Genomic DNA, 13,978 nt, shown 5'->3' on the forward strand with positions numbered 1-13,978 from the left:
GACTCCTCTTCACCAACTATTCCCTTTCCTCTTTCTGCTCTCCTTATCCTTCGGAGAGTTCTCTCGTCCTCAATATCACGTCTATTAGTTCCTGACATACACAAACAAAACCAAAATCACAAGTGAGACACTCTAAAACTAGAGTGGAATTGGGGTTAGTGAAACAAAGTATCAAACAGTTAGTAGGCTTAACAAAAACACTAAAAAAATGCTCAATCTAAACCACCTTTCATTTAATCATTGTCAATCTAATCAATCCCCGGCAACGGCGCCAAAAACTTGATACGTAAAAATTAAGTTTCACGTATAACCGGCAAGTATACCGGGTCGCATCAAGTAATAAGACTCACTAGGAGTGAGATCGATCCCACGAGGATTGGTAGATTAAGCAACTTTAGTTAAATGGTAAATTTAGTCAAGCGAACATAGTTTTGATTTTATGAGCAATGTGACTTTTGAGCATAATTGCAAGAATTTAAATGGCAAGGAGTTTAAGAACGGGAATGTAGAAATAAAATGAAAGTAAATAACTGAAACTTAAATTGCAAGAAACTTAAATGACATCAAAGATAAATGGCGAGGAATTAAAGGGTGCAGAAATTTAAAGAACATAAGAGTAAATAGCAAGAATTAAAAGAACAAAATGTAGATGACAAGAATAATAAATTGACAGAATGTAAAAGGGAATTGGGTTATGGGTAATCAAACAACTAGAAGCAAAAGAAATAAGAAGTAATGATAGAGAGGATCATTAGGGATCAGAGATGCAAGTTTTCATGAATTGATGTTAGTCAAATCCTTCTCAATCATGGGTGTAGATCCATGGCAAGTGGGTAATTGAATCCCAATCTCTTGGTGATTCAATTTCTCTCAACATGACTAATTGCCACTCTCGTGATCTAAGTGTTCATGAGAAGAGATGAAGCTCAAATCTAATCCAGCCACACAACTCCCATAATCTCAACCAAGGAGAGTTACATCTCACATACTAACCAAGGTGTATTGATTAAAGAAATTATGAAAGGATGAACTCTAAACTGAATTATGTGGCTCATTCCTCAAATTCACCATATAATTCATATAGATTAACCCCTCTCTCGATGGTGGTTGAATCTTTGAAGAACAAGAGTTCCCTCTTTAGATCAACCACTAGAATTGAGGAGGAAAAGATGAAGTCACCAATGCATTCCAACAAGCAGAGCTCTTCCCCCTAATGAATGGGGTTTAGTGAATCATAGCTCCAATTTCAACCATAATTGCCATCAACAAAAATTAAACTAAGTGGAAAGAAAAGAAGAAGAAGAATAAGGAAATGCTTAAAGCTTAAAACTCTAAAAGAAAAGTTCCAAAAGAAAGCCAAAGATAGCTCTCCGGGTATCCTCCCGGAAGTGCTATTGAGTTCCCAAAATAAAGTGCTAAAAGTGTATAATGCTAAGTGTCAAAAGTCCCCTCAAAGTACAAACTCAATCTCTATTTATACTAGTCCCAAAACTCTTTCAAAGATCTTGAATTGGGTTGGAAATATGGGCTTCCTCTTTGTTGAATTCTTGGCTCAATTGGAAGAAGTGTTGCTAGACTTGGAAAGGAAGAGTTCATTCATCATGCTTCTGGCCCAATGGTTTGGCGTTTTTGTCAATAACGCTGGCCTTAATGCACGTTGGCAACGTGCATCACAATTTCCTGGGAGTGAACTTTCAGACTTGGGCGTTGCTAGCCCAAGTTGTTGCTAACAACTTGCTTTTCCTCTTCTTGGCTCTACTTTCATGCTAAATGTAGCCCAGAACTTGAGTGTCAACCTTCTGCTTCAATATGGACTATTATACATCATTGGAAAGCTCTTGATGTCTATTTTCTAATGCAACTGGAATCACCTCAATTGGACTTTCCTAGCTCAAGTTATGCTTCCTCAAAGAAGGTAAGGTCAAGCTGCCAAGTTGTTGCCAAAAACGCACCCACACTCCCAAGTTGGCAACGTGCCCGTGCCTAACCTCCCAAGGCAGGGACTTGGGGCTGGCATTGTTGCAAAACACGCCTTCTTGCTAGCACGTTGGCAACGTGCTCGTGCCCCCCTCCAGGGCTCATCTCTAGCCTTCTTGAATTTCAACTTCATGATCTTGTTTTTAGGGCCTAAAGATGACTCTGGTTTGGCTTCAATTTTGTGCTCCACCATAGACTATCATATATGGTTGGAAAGCTCTGAACGTTAGCTTTCCAACGCAACTGGAAGCACTCAATTTGGATCTCTGTAACTCAAGATATCTTCCATTGAAGGGGACATGGTCAGGCTGCCTTGTTGGAGTTGTTGTGGATAACGCCCCTATATTCCAAGTTAGCAACGTGCTGCCTCCATTCTTCACCATCCAAAGCTTCCTGGCGTTGTTGCCAAACACGCCAATGCTTTCTTGAGTTGGCAACGTGCTCGATGCTCTTTCCTAGCTCCAGACATTGCTTCCCACGTTGCCATTGAACACGCCCATAGAAGCTGGCGTTGGCAACGTGCTCGAGCCTTCTTCAAGGCTCTAAACCTTGCTTCCCACGTTGCCATTGAACACGCCCATAGAAGCTAGCGTTGGCAACGTGCTCAAGCCCTTCCTGGTGTTGGCAACTTGGTTGGCAACCTTTCCTGGCGTTGGCAACTTGGTTGGCAGCCTTGCTTGGCGTTGGCAACGTGGTTGGTAGCCTTGCTTGGCGTTGGCAACGTGGTTGGTAGCCTTGCTTGGCGTTGGCAACGTGGTTGGCACCAAGACTTGGCTGGCAGCACATCCTGGCGTTGGCAACTTGGCTGGCAGCACGTCCTGGCGTTGGCAACTTGGCTGGCACCCAAGACTTGGTGCCTAGCCAAGCAACCACTCCTGGCGTTGCCTTAGAACACGCCCATGGTTCCTAGCTCAACAACGTGCTCGAGCTCCCCTTTTGGTGCCAAAGTTGCTTGCTACGTTGCCAAGGAACATGCCTTCATAACTTGGCGTTGGCAACGCCAGCTTCTCCTTCTCTTGGGCCAAGCCTTGTGTGCGTTGTCAAGGAACACTTCCCTTGTTCCTGGCGTTGGCAACGCCCTCGAGGCTTTCCTTTGTTCAGCTCTTTGCTTGCCTGCGTTGCCTTCAACAACGCCCTCCATTCTCCAAGTTGGCAACGCCAACTTCTGCTTCTCCAGGGCTGCCTGGCGTTGCCTTCAACAACGCCCCCTTTCTCCAAGTTGGCAACGCCAACTTTTGCTTCTCCAGGGCTGCCTGGCGTTGCCTTCAACAACGCCCCCTTTCTCCAAGTTGGCAACGCCAACTTTTGCTTCTCCAGGGCTGCCTGGCGTTGCCTTCAACAACGCCCCCTATTCTTCAAGTTGGCAACGCCAACATTTGCTTCTTCTTGCCCAGCTTGCATCATTCTTGCTTCCATGCTTTCTTGTTTCATCACCTATCATCAACAAAGGAAATAGCTTCAAAGTCTTACCCATTCATGCAATAAATTTCATGAGATTCATTCATACTCATTCATGTATGCATTCCTTAAATCATTTGCATGAATTTGGCTAGAATCAACATGTTCCTTGGTATTCTTATGCATGAAGACAAAACTCATAAAAGGACTTGTTTATTTAGAGAGAATGAGTGAAATTAAACTAAAACCAACTAAACTAACTAGCTAATATAACAAATATGCAATTGCATCAGCGAACTATAATAGGTACGATCATACCAGCACTAATGTACCGGATCCTATCAGAACTCCGCAATTAAGCGCGCTTGGGCGAGAGTAGTACTAGGATGGGTGACCTTCTGGGAGGTCCTCGTGTTGCACCTCTTTTTTTTTTACGTCGTGCCGACTCTCTTTCTCTAAATGATGCTATCCCGAGTAGGCCACCTAAGGGCGAGCCGCAATGGCCTCATCCTCGGCAGGCACCTACAGTACCCGCAAGGCTTCGCGGATAGTGTTATGCTCTCTCGCGCCGCATGGTTAAGAAAATTGTGTGTGCGAACTATAATAGGTGCGATCATACCAGCACTAATGCACCGGAACCCATTAGAACTTCGCAGTTAAGCGTGCTTTGGCGAGTGTTGAACTAGGATGGGTGACCTCCTGGGAAGTCCTTGTATTGCACCTCTTTTTTTTTTTTTTACGTCGTGCCGACCCTCATTCTCTAAATGACGCTATCCCGAGTAGGACACCTAAGTGCGAGTCGCAATGGCCTCATCCTCGGCAGGCACCTACAGTACCCGCAAGGCTTCGCGGATAGTGTTATACTCTCTCGCGCCGCATGGTTAAGAAAATTGTGTGTGCGAACTATAATAGGTGCGATCATACCGGCACTAATGCACTGGATCCCATCAGAACTCCGCAGTTAAGCGTGCTTGGGCGAGAGTAGTACTAGGATGGGTGTCCTCCTGGGAAGTCCTCGTGTTGCACCTCTTTTTTTTTTTTTACGTCGTGCCGCCTCTCATTCTCTAAATGATGCTATCCCGAGTAGGCCACCTAAGGGCGGGCCGCAATGGCCTCATCCTCGGCAGGCACCTACAGTACCCGCAAGGCTTCGCGGATAGTGTTCTACTCTCTCGCGCCGCATGGTTAAGAAAATTGTGTGTGCGAACTATAATAGGTGCGATCATACCAGCACTAATGCACCGGATCCATCAAAACTTCGCAGTTAAGCGTGCTTGGGCGAGAGTAGAACTAGGATGGGTGACCTCCAGGGAAGTCCTCGTATTGCACCTCTTTTTTTTTTTTTTACGTCGTGCCGACCCTAATTCTCTAAAAGACGCTATCCCGAGTAGGACACCTAAGTGCGAGACGCAATGGCCTCATCCTCGGCAGGCACCTACAGTACCCGCAAGGCTTCGCGGATAGTGTTATACTTTCTCGCGCCGCATGGTTAAGAAAATTGTGTGTGCGAAATATAATAGGTGCGATCATACCAGCACTAATGCGTCGGATCCCATCAGAACTCCACAGTTAAGCGTGCTTGGGCAAGAGTAGTACTAGGATGGGTGACCTCTTGGGAAGTCCTCGTGTTGCACCTCTTTTTTTTTTTTACGTCGTGCCGACCCTCATTCTCTAAATGACGCTATCCCGAGTAGGACACCTAAGGGCGAGCTGCAATGGCCTCATCCTCGGCAGGCACCTACAGTACCCGCCAGGCTTCGCGGATAGTGTTATACTCTCTCGCGCCGCATGGTTAAGAAAATTGTGTGTGCGAACTATAATAGATGTGATCATACCAGCACTAATGCACCGGATCCCATCAGAACTCCGCATAAAGCGTGCTTGGGCGAGAGTAGTACTAGGATGGGTGACCTCCTGGAAAATCCTCGTGTTGCACCTCTTTTTTTTTTTACGTCGTGCCGACTCTCATTCTCTAAATGATGCTATCCGAGTAGGCCACCTAAGGGCGACCCGCAGTGGCCTCATTCTCGGCAGGCACCTACAGTACCCGCAAGGCTTCGCGGATAGTGTTATACTCTCTCGTGCCGCATGGTTAAGAAAATTGTGTGTGCGAACTATAATAGGTACGATCATACCAGCACTAATGTACCGGATGCCATCAGAACTCCGCAGTTAAGCGTGCTTGGGCGAGAGTAGTACTAGGATGGGTGACCTCCTGGGAAGTCCTCGTGTTGCACCTCTTTTTTTTTTTTTTTTTACGTCGTGCCGACTCTCATTCTCTAAATGATGCTATCCCGAGTAGGCCACCTAAGGGCGAGCCGCAATGGCCTCATCCTCGGCAGGCACCTACAGTACCCGCAAGGCTTCGCGGATAGTGTTATGCTCTCTCGCGCCGCATGGTTAAGAAAATTGTGTGTGCGAACTATAATAGGTGCGATCATACCAGCACTAATGCACCGGAACCCATAAGAACTTCGCAGTTAAGCGTGCTTGGGCGAGAGTTGAACTAGGATGGGTGACCTCCTGCGAAGTCTTTGTATTGCACCTCTTTTTTTTTTTTTTACGTCGTGCCGACCCTCATTCTCTAAATGACGCTATCCCGAGTAGGACACCTAAGTGCGAGCCGCATTGGCCTCATCCTCGGCAGGCACCTACAGTACCCGCAAGGCTTCGCGGATAGTGTTATACTCTCTCGCGCCGCATGGTTAAGAAAATTGTGTGTGCGAACTATTAGAGGTGCGATCATACCAGCACTAATGCACTGGATCCCATCAGAACTCTGCAGTTAAGCGTGCTTGGGCGAGAGTAGTACTAGGATGGGTGACCTCCTGGGAAGTCCTCGTGTTGCACCTCTTTTTTTTTTTTTTACGTCGTGCCAACCCTCATTCTCTAAATGACGCTATCCCGAGTAGGCCACCTAAGGGCGAGCCGCAATGGGCTCATCCTCGGCAGGCACCTACAGTACCCGCAAGGCTTCGCGGATAGTGTTATGCTCTCTCGCGCCGCATGGTTAAGAAAATTGTGTGTGCGAACTATAATAGGTGCGATCATACCAGCACTAATGCACCGGAACCCATAAGAACTTCGCAGTTAAGCGTGCTTGGGCGAGAGTTGAACTAGGATGGGTGACCTCCTGCGAAGTCCTTGTATTGCACCTCTTTTTTTTTTTTACGTCGTGCCGATCCACATTCTCTAAATGACGCTATCCCGAGTAGGACACCTAAGTGCGAGCCGCATTGGCCTCATCCTCGGCAGGCACCTACAGTACCCGCAAGGCTTCGCGGATAGTGTTATACTCTCTCGCGCCGCATGGTTAAGAAAATTGTGTGTGCGAACTATTAGAGGTGCGATCATACCAGCACTAATGCACTGGATCCCATCAGAACTCTGCAGTTAAGCGTGCTTGGGCGAGAGTAGTACTAGGATGGGTGACCTCCTGGGAAGTCCTCGTGTTGCACCTCTTTTTTTTTTTTTACGTCGTGCCAACCCTCATTCTCTAAATGACGCTATCCCAAGTAGGCCACCTAAGGGCGAGCCGCAATGGGCTCATCCTCGGCAGGCACCTACAGTACCCGCAAGGCTTCGCGGATAGTGTTATGCTCTCTCACGCCGCATGGTTAAGAAAATTGTGTGTGCGAACTATAATAGGTGCGATCATACCAGCACTAATGCACCGGAACCCATCAGAACTTCGCAGTTAAGCGTGCTTGGGCGAGAGTTGAACTAGGATGGGTGACCTCCTGGGAAGTCCTTGTATTGCACCTCTTTTTTTTTTTTTTTTACGTCGTGCCGACCCTCATTCTCTAAATGACGCTATCCCGAGTAGGACACCTAAGTGCGAGCCGCAATGGCCTCATCCTCGGCAGGCACCTACAGTACCCGCAAGGCTTCGCGGATATTGTTATACTCTCTCGCGCCGCATGGTTAAGAAAATTGTATGTGCGAACTATAATAGGTGCGATCATACCAGCACTAATGCACTGGATCCCATCAGAACTCCGCAGTTAAGCGTGCTTGGGCGAGAGTAGTACTAGGATGGGTGTCCTCCTGGGAAATCCTCGTGTTGCACCTCTTTTTTTTTTTACGTCGTGCCGCCTCTCATTCTCTAAATGATGCTATCCCGAGTAGGCCACCTAAGGGCGGGCCGCAATGGCCTCATCCTCGGCAGGCACCTACAGTACCCGCAAGGCTTCGCGGATAGTGTTCTACTCTCTCGCGCCGCATGGTTAAGAAAATTGTGTGTGCGAACTATAATAGGTGCGATCATACCAGCACTAATGCACCGGATCCCATCAGAACTTCGCAGTTAAGCGTGCTTGGGCGAGAGTAGAACTAGGATGGGTGACCTTCAGGGAAGTCCTCGTATTGCACCTCTTTTTTTTTTTTTACGTCGTGCCGACCCTCATTCTCTAAAAGACGCTATCCCGAGTAGGACACCTAAGTGCGAGACGCAATGGGCTCATCCTCGGCAAGCACCTACAGTACCCGCAAGGCTTCGCGGATAGTGTTATACTTTCTCGCGCCGCATGGTTAAGAAAATTGTGTGTGCGAAATATAATAGGTGCGATCATACCAGCACTAATGCGTCGGATCCCATCAGAACTCCACAGTTAAGCGCGCTTGGGCGAGAGTAGTACTAGGATGGGTGACCTCATGGGAAGTCCTCCTGTTGCACCTCTTTTTTTTTTTTTTTACGTCGTGCCGACCCTCATTCTCTAAATGACGCTATCCCAAGTAGGACACCTAAGGGCGAGCCGCAATGGCCTCATCCTCGGCAGGCACCTACAGTACCCGCAAGGCTTCGCGGATAGTGTTATACTCTCTCGTGCCGCATGGTTAAGAAAATTGTGTGTGCAAACTATGATAGGTGCGATCATACCAGCACTAATGTACCGGATCCCATCAGAACTCCGCAGTTAAGCGTGCTTGGGCGAGAGTAGTACTAGGATGGGTGACCTCCTGGGAAGTCCTCGTTTTGCACCTCTTTGTTTTTTTTTTTACGTCGTGCCGACTCTCATTCTCTAAATGATGCTATCCCGAGTAGGCCACCTAAGGGCGAGCCGCAATGGCCTCATCCTCGGCAGGCACCTACAGTACCCGCAAGGCTTCGCGGATAGTGTTATGCTCTCTTGCGCCGCATGGTTAAGAAAATTGTGTGTGCGAACTATAATAGGTGCGATCATACCAGCACTAATGCACCGGAACCCATCAGAACTTCGCAGTTAAGCGTGCTTGGGCGAGAGTTGAACTAGGATGGGTGACCTCCTGCGAAGTCCTTGTAATGCACCTCTTTTTTTTTTTACGTCGTGTCGACCCTCATTCTCTAAATGACGCTATCCCGAGTAGGACACCTAAGTGCGAGCCGCAATGGCCTCATCCTCGGCAGGCACCTACAGTACCCGCAAGGCTTCGCGGATAGTGTTATACTCTCTCGCGCCGCATGGTTAAGAAAATTGTGTGTGCGAACTATAGTAGGTGCGATCATACCAGCACTAATGCACTGGATCCCATCAGAACTCTGCAGTTAAGCGTGCTTGGGCGAGAGTAGTACTAGGATGGGTGACCTCCTGGGAAGTCCTCGTGTTGCACCTCTTTTTTTTTTACGTCGTGCCGACCCTCATTCTCTAAATGACGCTATCCCGAGTAGGACACCTAAGGGCGAGCCGCAATGGCCTCATCCTCGGCAGGCTCCTACAGTACCCGCAAGGCTTCGCGGATAGTGTTATACTCTCTCGCGCCGCATGGTTAAGAAAATTGTGTGTGCGAACTATAATAGGTGCGATCATACCAGAACCAATGCACTGGATCCCATCAGAACTCCGCAGTTAAGCGTGCTTGGGCGAGAGTAGTACTAGGATCGGTGACCTCCTGGGAAGTCCTCGTGTTGCACCTCTTTTTTTTTTTTTTACGTCGTGCCGACCCTCATTCTCTAAATGACGCTATCCCGAGTAGGCCACCTAAGGGCGAGCCGCAATGGGCTCATCCTCGGCAGGCACCTACAGTACCCGCAAGGCTTCGCGGATAGTGTTATGCTCTCTCGCGCCGCATGGTTAAGAAATTTGTGTGTGCGAACTATAATAGGTGCGATCATACCAGCACTAATGCACCGGAACCCATCAGAACTTCGTAGTTAAGCGTGCTTGGGCGAGAGTTGAACTAGGATGGCTGACCTCCTGGGAAGTCCTTGTATTGCACCTCTTTTTTTTTTTTTTACGTCGTCCCGACCCTCATTCTCTAAATGACGCTATCCCGAGTAGGACACCTAAGTGCGAGCCGCAATGGCCTCATCCTCGGCAGGCACCTACAGTACCCGCAAGGCTTCGCGGATAGTGTTATTCTCTCTCGCGCCGCATGGTTAAGAAAATTGTATGTGCGAACTATAATAGGTGCGATCATACCAGCACTAATGCACTGGATCCCATCAGAACTCCGCAGTTAAGCGTGCTTGGGCGAGAGTAGTACTAAGATGGGTGTCCTCCTGGGAAGTCCTCGTGTTGCACCTCTTTTTTTTTTTACGTCGTGCCGCCTCTCATTCTCTAAATGATGCTATCCCGAGTAGGCCACCTAAGGGCGGGCCGCAATGGGCTCATCCTCGGCAGGCACCTACAGTACCCGCAAGGCTTCGCGGATAGTGTTCTACTCTCTCGCGCCGCATGGTTAAGAAAATTGTGTGTGCGAACTATAATAGGTGCGATCATACCAGCACTAATGCACCGGATCCCATCAGAACTTCACAGTTAAGCGTGCTTGGGCGAGAGTAGAACTAGGATGGGTGACCTCCAGGGAAGTCCTCGTATTGCACCTCTTTTTTTTTTTACGTCGTGCCGACCCTCATTCTCTACAAGACGCTATCCCGAGTAGGACACCTAAGTGCGAGACGCAATGGCCTCATCCTCGGCAAGCACCTACAGTACCCGCAAGGCTTCGCGGATAGTGTTATACTTTCTCGCGCCGCAGGGTTAAGAAAATTGTGTGTGCGAAATATAATAGGTGCGACCATACCAGCACTAATGCGTCGGATCCCATCAGAACTCCACACTTAAGCGTGCTTGGGCGAGAGTAGTACTAGGATGGGTGACCTCTTGGGAAGTCCTCCTGTTGCACCTCTTTTTTTTTTTACGTCGTGCCGACCCTCATTCTCTAAATGACGCTATCCCGAGTAGGACACCTAAGGGCGAGCCGCAATGGCCTCATCCTCGGCAGGCACCTACAGTACCCGCCAGGCTTCGCGGATAGTGTTATACTCTCTCGCGCCGCATGGTTAAGAAAATTGTGCGTGCGAACTATAATAGATGCGATCATACCAACACTAATGCACCGGATCCCATCAGAACTCCGCATAAAGCGTGCTTGGGCGAGAGTAGTACTAGGATGGGTGACCTCCTGGGAAATCCTCGTGTTGCACCTCTTTTTTTTTTTTTACGTCATGCCGACTCTTATTCTCTAAATGATGCTATCCCGAGTAGGCCACCTAAGGGCGAGCCGCACTGGCCTCATTCTCGGCAGGCACCTACAGTACCCGCAAGGCTTCGCGGATAGTGTTATACTCTCTCGTGCCGCATGGTTAAGAAAATTGTGTGTGCAAACTACAATAGGTGCGATCATACCAGCACTAATGTACCGGATCCCATCAGAACTCCGCAGTTAAGCGTGCTTGCGTGAGAGTAGTACTAGGATGGGTGACCTCCTGGGAAGTCCTCGTTTTGCACCTCTTTTTTTTTTTTTACGTTGTGCCGACTCTCATTCTCTAAATGATGCTATCCCGAGTAGGCCACCTAAGGGCGAGCCGCAATGGCCTCATCCTCGGCAGGCACCTACAGTACCCGCAAGGCTTCGCGGATAGTGTTATGCTCTCTCGCGCCGCATGGTTAAGAAAATTGTGTGTGCGAACTATAATAGGTGCGATCATACCAGCACTAATGCACCGGAACCCATCAGAACTTCGCAGTTAAGCGTGCTTGGGCGAGAGTTGAACTAGGATGGGTGACCTCCTGGGAAGTCCTTGTATTGCACCTCTTTTTTTTTTTTTACGTCGTGCCGACACTCATTCTCTAAATGACGCTATCCCGAGTAGGACACCTAAGTGCGAGCCGCAATGGCCTCATCCCCGGCAGGCACCTACAGTACCCACAAGGCTTCGCGGATAGTGTTATACTCACTCGCGCCGCATGGTTAAGAAACTTGTGTGTGTGGTGCGCGAAATTGTGAACAATACTTTTCACAACTCTCATAATCCCCGGTCATGAACTCCAAAAACTTGGTAGTTCAATTCCATGGCATTACACAACTTCGCACAACTAACCAGCAAGTGCACTGGGTCGTCCAAGTAATACCTTACGTGAGTAAGGGTCGATCCCACGGAGATTGTTAGTATTGAAGCAAGCTATGGTCACCTTGTGAATCTCAGTCAGGCAGACTCAAATGGGTATAGTGATAAACGAAAATAACATAAAGATAAAGATAGAGATACTTATGTATATCATTGGTGAGAGCTTCAGATAAGCGTATGAAGATGCCTTCCCTTCTGTCTCTCTGCTTTCCTACAGTCTTCATCCAATCCTTCTTACTCCTTTCCATGGCAAGCTTATGCAAGGGTTTCACCGTTGTCAGTGGCTACCTCCCATCCTCTCATTGGAAATGTTCAACGCACCCTGTCACGGCACGGCTATCCATCTGTCGGTTCTCAATCAGGCCGGAATAGAATCCAGTGATTCTTTTGCATCTGTCACTAACGCCCCGCCTTCAGGAGTTTGAAGCACGTCACAGTCATTCAATCATTGAATCCTACTCAGAATACCACAGACAAGGTTAGACCTTCCGGATTCTCTTGAATGCCGCCATCAGTTCTCGCCTATACCACGAAGACTCTGATCTCACGGAATGGCTGGCTCGTTTGTCAGGCGAGCACTCAGTTGTCAGGCGATCAACCATGCATCGTGTTATCAGGAATCCAAGAGATATTCACTAGAGCTTTGATTGCTTGTAGAACAAGAATGGTTGTCAGTCACCTTGTTCATGAGTGAGAATGATGATGAGTGTCACGGATCATCACCTTCATCAAGTTGAAGAACAAGTGATATCTTGGACAAAGAACAAGCGGAATTGAATGGAAGAACAATAGTAATTGCATTAATACTCGAGGTACAGCAGAGCTCCACACCTTAATCTATGGTGTGTAGAAACTCCACCGTTGAAAATACATAAGCATAAGGTCTAGGCATGGCCGAATGGCCAGCCTCCCAATGATCTAAGATAGCATAAAACGAAGATAGCTACCAAAGTCTCTAGATACAATAGTAAAAGGTCCTACTTATAGATAACTAGTAGCCTAAGGTGTACAAAGATGAGTAAATGACATAAAATCCACTTCCGGGCCCACTTGGTGTGTGCTTGGGCTGAGCAATGAAGCAATTTCGTGTAGAGACTCTTCTTGGAGTTAAACGCCAGCTTTTATGCCAGTTTGGGCGTTTAATTCCCATTTGGGTGCCAGTTCCAGCGTTTAACGCTGGGATTTCTTGAGGTGACTTTGAACGCCGGTTTGGGCCATCAAATCTTGGGCAAAGTATGGACTATCATATATTGCTGGAAAGCCCAGGATGTCTACTTTCCAACGCCGTTGAGAGCGCGCCAATTGGGCTTCTGTAGCTCCAGAAAATCCACTTCGAGTGCAGGGAGGTCAGAATCCAACAGCATCTGCAGTCCTTTTTAGTCTCTGAATCTGATTTTTGCTCAGGTCCCTCAATTTCAGCCAGAAAATACCTGAAATCACAGAAAAACACACAAACTCATAGTAAAGTCCAGAAAAGTGAATTTTAACTAAAAACTAATAAAAATATACTAAAAACTAACTAGATCATACTAAAAACATACTAAAAACAATGCCAAAAAGAAGATAAAAAGAAGAGAATATGCAATGAATTCCAAAAACATCTATGAAGATCAGTATTAATTAGATGAGCGGGGCTTTTAGCTTTTTGCCTCTGAACAGTTTTGGCATCTCAGTCTATCCTTTGAAATTCAGAATGGTTGGCTTCTTTAGGAACTCAGAATCCAGATAGTGTTATTGATTCTCCTAGTTAAGTATGATGATTCTTGAACACAGCTACTTTATGAGTCTTGGCCGTGGCCCAAAGCACTCTGTCTTCCAGTATTACCACCGGATACATACATGCCACAGACACATAATTGGGTGAACCTTTTCAGATTGTGACTCAGCTTTGCTAGAGTCCCCAATTGGAGGTGTCCAGGGTTCTTAAGCACACTCTTATTGCCTTGGATCACAACTTTATTCTTTCTTTTTCTTTCTTTTTCTCTTTCTTTTTTTTTCGGTTTTTTTTTTCGCTTGCTTTTTCTCTTTTTTTTTTTTTTGTATTCACTGCTTTTTCTTGCTTCAAGAATCATTTCTAATGATTTTTCAGATCCTCAGTAACATGTCTCCTTTTTCATCATTCTTTCAAGAGCCAACCTTCATGAACCACAAATTCAAGATACATATGCACTGTTTAAGCATACATTCAGAGAACAAGAGTATTGCCACCACATCAAATTAATTAAACTATTATAAAATTCAGAATTCATGCAATTCTTTCCTTTTCAATTAAGC

General features: G+C 47.1%; 26 non-coding genes across 26 annotated transcripts; all 26 read left to right on the forward strand.

The window, feature by feature from the left end:
• The first annotated feature begins 3,679 nt into the window (after positions 1–3,679).
• Positions 3,680–3,798, forward strand: LOC130938927 (5S ribosomal RNA). The gene has a single exon (XR_009070066.1). It is a non-coding gene; the product is annotated as a 5S ribosomal RNA (ribosomal RNA).
• Positions 3,799–3,980: 182 nt separating this feature from the next.
• Positions 3,981–4,099, forward strand: LOC130936892 (5S ribosomal RNA). Its single transcript, XR_009068206.1, has one exon. It is a non-coding gene; the product is annotated as a 5S ribosomal RNA (ribosomal RNA).
• Positions 4,100–4,285: 186 nt separating this feature from the next.
• Positions 4,286–4,404, forward strand: LOC130937334 (5S ribosomal RNA). Its single transcript, XR_009068555.1, has one exon. It is a non-coding gene; the product is annotated as a 5S ribosomal RNA (ribosomal RNA).
• A 185-nt stretch (positions 4,405–4,589) lies between these two features.
• On the forward strand, positions 4,590–4,707 carry LOC130936875 (5S ribosomal RNA). The gene has a single exon (XR_009068190.1). It is a non-coding gene; the product is annotated as a 5S ribosomal RNA (ribosomal RNA).
• Positions 4,708–4,893: 186 nt separating this feature from the next.
• Positions 4,894–5,012, forward strand: LOC130938801 (5S ribosomal RNA). Its single transcript, XR_009069947.1, has one exon. It is a non-coding gene; the product is annotated as a 5S ribosomal RNA (ribosomal RNA).
• Positions 5,013–5,196: 184 nt separating this feature from the next.
• On the forward strand, positions 5,197–5,314 carry LOC130939034 (5S ribosomal RNA). The gene has a single exon (XR_009070167.1). It is a non-coding gene; the product is annotated as a 5S ribosomal RNA (ribosomal RNA).
• Positions 5,315–5,496: 182 nt separating this feature from the next.
• Positions 5,497–5,615, forward strand: LOC130938849 (5S ribosomal RNA). The gene has a single exon (XR_009069992.1). It is a non-coding gene; the product is annotated as a 5S ribosomal RNA (ribosomal RNA).
• A 189-nt stretch (positions 5,616–5,804) lies between these two features.
• On the forward strand, positions 5,805–5,923 carry LOC130936886 (5S ribosomal RNA). The gene has a single exon (XR_009068201.1). It is a non-coding gene; the product is annotated as a 5S ribosomal RNA (ribosomal RNA).
• Positions 5,924–6,109: 186 nt separating this feature from the next.
• LOC130937393 (5S ribosomal RNA) lies at positions 6,110–6,228 on the forward strand. The gene has a single exon (XR_009068615.1). It is a non-coding gene; the product is annotated as a 5S ribosomal RNA (ribosomal RNA).
• Positions 6,229–6,414: 186 nt separating this feature from the next.
• Positions 6,415–6,533, forward strand: LOC130939031 (5S ribosomal RNA). Its single transcript, XR_009070164.1, has one exon. It is a non-coding gene; the product is annotated as a 5S ribosomal RNA (ribosomal RNA).
• Positions 6,534–6,717: 184 nt separating this feature from the next.
• On the forward strand, positions 6,718–6,836 carry LOC130937405 (5S ribosomal RNA). The gene has a single exon (XR_009068627.1). It is a non-coding gene; the product is annotated as a 5S ribosomal RNA (ribosomal RNA).
• Positions 6,837–7,021: 185 nt separating this feature from the next.
• LOC130938930 (5S ribosomal RNA) lies at positions 7,022–7,140 on the forward strand. Its single transcript, XR_009070068.1, has one exon. It is a non-coding gene; the product is annotated as a 5S ribosomal RNA (ribosomal RNA).
• A 188-nt stretch (positions 7,141–7,328) lies between these two features.
• LOC130937546 (5S ribosomal RNA) lies at positions 7,329–7,447 on the forward strand. Its single transcript, XR_009068760.1, has one exon. It is a non-coding gene; the product is annotated as a 5S ribosomal RNA (ribosomal RNA).
• A 183-nt stretch (positions 7,448–7,630) lies between these two features.
• On the forward strand, positions 7,631–7,749 carry LOC130938826 (5S ribosomal RNA). Its single transcript, XR_009069971.1, has one exon. It is a non-coding gene; the product is annotated as a 5S ribosomal RNA (ribosomal RNA).
• A 185-nt stretch (positions 7,750–7,934) lies between these two features.
• LOC130938977 (5S ribosomal RNA) lies at positions 7,935–8,053 on the forward strand. The gene has a single exon (XR_009070112.1). It is a non-coding gene; the product is annotated as a 5S ribosomal RNA (ribosomal RNA).
• A 187-nt stretch (positions 8,054–8,240) lies between these two features.
• Positions 8,241–8,359, forward strand: LOC130937322 (5S ribosomal RNA). The gene has a single exon (XR_009068544.1). It is a non-coding gene; the product is annotated as a 5S ribosomal RNA (ribosomal RNA).
• Positions 8,360–8,546: 187 nt separating this feature from the next.
• LOC130936870 (5S ribosomal RNA) lies at positions 8,547–8,665 on the forward strand. Its single transcript, XR_009068187.1, has one exon. It is a non-coding gene; the product is annotated as a 5S ribosomal RNA (ribosomal RNA).
• Positions 8,666–8,848: 183 nt separating this feature from the next.
• On the forward strand, positions 8,849–8,967 carry LOC130937417 (5S ribosomal RNA). The gene has a single exon (XR_009068638.1). It is a non-coding gene; the product is annotated as a 5S ribosomal RNA (ribosomal RNA).
• A 182-nt stretch (positions 8,968–9,149) lies between these two features.
• LOC130938852 (5S ribosomal RNA) lies at positions 9,150–9,268 on the forward strand. Its single transcript, XR_009069995.1, has one exon. It is a non-coding gene; the product is annotated as a 5S ribosomal RNA (ribosomal RNA).
• A 186-nt stretch (positions 9,269–9,454) lies between these two features.
• Positions 9,455–9,573, forward strand: LOC130939020 (5S ribosomal RNA). The gene has a single exon (XR_009070153.1). It is a non-coding gene; the product is annotated as a 5S ribosomal RNA (ribosomal RNA).
• Positions 9,574–9,759: 186 nt separating this feature from the next.
• LOC130937639 (5S ribosomal RNA) lies at positions 9,760–9,878 on the forward strand. The gene has a single exon (XR_009068849.1). It is a non-coding gene; the product is annotated as a 5S ribosomal RNA (ribosomal RNA).
• A 183-nt stretch (positions 9,879–10,061) lies between these two features.
• Positions 10,062–10,180, forward strand: LOC130938888 (5S ribosomal RNA). Its single transcript, XR_009070029.1, has one exon. It is a non-coding gene; the product is annotated as a 5S ribosomal RNA (ribosomal RNA).
• Positions 10,181–10,363: 183 nt separating this feature from the next.
• LOC130938995 (5S ribosomal RNA) lies at positions 10,364–10,482 on the forward strand. Its single transcript, XR_009070129.1, has one exon. It is a non-coding gene; the product is annotated as a 5S ribosomal RNA (ribosomal RNA).
• A 183-nt stretch (positions 10,483–10,665) lies between these two features.
• On the forward strand, positions 10,666–10,783 carry LOC130939027 (5S ribosomal RNA). Its single transcript, XR_009070160.1, has one exon. It is a non-coding gene; the product is annotated as a 5S ribosomal RNA (ribosomal RNA).
• Positions 10,784–10,968: 185 nt separating this feature from the next.
• Positions 10,969–11,087, forward strand: LOC130938840 (5S ribosomal RNA). The gene has a single exon (XR_009069984.1). It is a non-coding gene; the product is annotated as a 5S ribosomal RNA (ribosomal RNA).
• A 185-nt stretch (positions 11,088–11,272) lies between these two features.
• On the forward strand, positions 11,273–11,391 carry LOC130938931 (5S ribosomal RNA). The gene has a single exon (XR_009070069.1). It is a non-coding gene; the product is annotated as a 5S ribosomal RNA (ribosomal RNA).
• The last annotated feature ends 2,587 nt before the right edge of the window (positions 11,392–13,978 follow it).

Source organism: Arachis stenosperma, chromosome 6 (assembly GCF_014773155.1).
Source record: "Arachis stenosperma cultivar V10309 chromosome 6, arast.V10309.gnm1.PFL2, whole genome shotgun sequence".
NCBI lineage: Eukaryota > Viridiplantae > Streptophyta > Magnoliopsida > Fabales > Fabaceae > Arachis > Arachis stenosperma.